Source organism: Glycine soja, chromosome 1, assembly GCF_004193775.1.
Source record: "Glycine soja cultivar W05 chromosome 1, ASM419377v2, whole genome shotgun sequence".
Taxonomy (NCBI): Eukaryota; Viridiplantae; Streptophyta; class Magnoliopsida; order Fabales; family Fabaceae; genus Glycine; species Glycine soja.
Genome location: NC_041002.1, coordinates 40,890,023 through 40,892,037, shown reverse-complemented (window position 1 = coordinate 40,892,037; position 2,015 = coordinate 40,890,023).

Genomic DNA, 2,015 nt, shown 5'->3' with positions numbered 1-2,015 from the left:
CCACTTTTTAAGTTATTTGATCAGACCACCAAATCGACCATTACCTGATCACTTTATTTGCTTCAGTTTTCTTGAATTACTATCGGGCATGATTTACATGCTCGGCCCTATTAGACGTTCCTAAATCCTAAATATTAAACATTCTATCAATATTTTTATTTTTTTAACTTTCTTCTTATAATATCACATCATGAGATTTTTCGTTAAACTAGATAATTTTTGAAAATAAATTACCAAGAAAGTGTAATATGAAAACATATAATTGATGCAAAAAATAAAAAATAATTAGCACTTAAAGACTTCACTTAAATGATTTTTCTCACTATAGGATAAATGAGTGTCAAACAACTATTTCTATCATGTAAATTATTTTCATACTACACCTTTTTGGTAAATTATTTTTTTGTTTTCACTCACTTTGATAAAAAAAAAATTCATATCATCTATCATATTTAGTTATTTGTATTTCTATTTTTCCTCTCTCTTTCTCTCTCTCTCTATGTATCATATAATATATGTGTATTTATTTATTTATTTTTCACCCCAAAGTGTCACATATATTAAAACCATATTGCCACTCAATGATACTTTTTTTTTATTATTATTGAGTATTAGGAAATTGCTAAATGCACTTCTCCTATTTTCTAAATGCACCTCCTTTATATAATTTTATTTAATTACCAATTTCCATAAACTAAATTTAGGAAAGTATTAAAATTTCAACACTTCTAGGAATTCTTTCTGGGAGTGCTATGATACCTTATGGAAACTACCTTCTACAAATGTAATAATGCTTTCTAAAATTTACTTTTCGGAAGCAAAAATAGGAGTTGTATGGATCTATCATGAGAGACATAAATCCAAATTTTCTAAACGGCATGTGTTGCTCCCTTATGCACCTTTTTGTTGTTGCATGTGTTGCTCCATCATAAACCACTTTTGCATCATCAACTTCTCTACCAAGATCTAGATTTGCTCCTTCTACTTCCAGGATAATCACTTCCCCCCACCACATCCATCTCCAACAAACCCCTCCCTATAGTATACCATTGTCGAGTACCACTCTGCTATCGTGCACTAGTGTATTTTGTTGTCAACATCTGCAAAATCTGAAAAGAGATCGAGTTCCTACACTTTGCATTATCACACGTAGTGGTTGGTTTCGTCGGAGGTGGGGATGTAGTGAAGGGAGGACTAGCATAAAGGGGAAATGTTTTATGGGATTATTGAGGGCAAACTTAGATGACGACGCTTGGGGAGTTCCGCTTCATGTCTTTCTAGACAAATCTATACAATCCTTTATTTTCTTTTGTAAAGTAAATTTTAGAAAGTGTTATAACACTTCCAAAAAGTATTTTATGAAATTATTAATATTTTAATACTTTTCATAATTTAGTTTCTATAAAGGGGTAATTTCGAGAATAAATAAATAAAATTACATAAGAGAGGTACATTTAACAAATAAGAGAGGTGAGTTTAGCAATTTCATGATTATTATTACACCGTATGAGATGGAAATTCTGGGTTAGAACCCAATGCAAGTCCATATAGTTATCACTAAAAATACCGCTAATCTCATTGAGTGTAGAAATTGAGTAATTTTAATCTTTAAGGAAGTGATTGGTACCAGACAATTTTTTAATTTTTTGGTAATAAGAATTCGGGAAACTTTCCCATGTTTAATTACTTTTGAATATAACATCCTCCGTAAACATTGTTTCTTGGAAATGCATTTTAGAAGTTTCTCACAATTTTTTTCTTCTAAAGTAGGTAAAATTCTAACTTTTCTGAGTTAAAAAAATTTATTGTAGTAAAAATACTATATTACTTTTTTATTAAATCATTTCATGTGGTAAATAATTAAAATTTTTAGTAAAATATCACTTACTCTTTTATTTCCAAAAAAAAATTATATAAATATTTTTAAAAATATTTATGATTAACTAGACATATTTTAGTCATCATTAGGAATCATTAATTGAAACAAAACAAAATCTGATCAGTTATTCTTTATG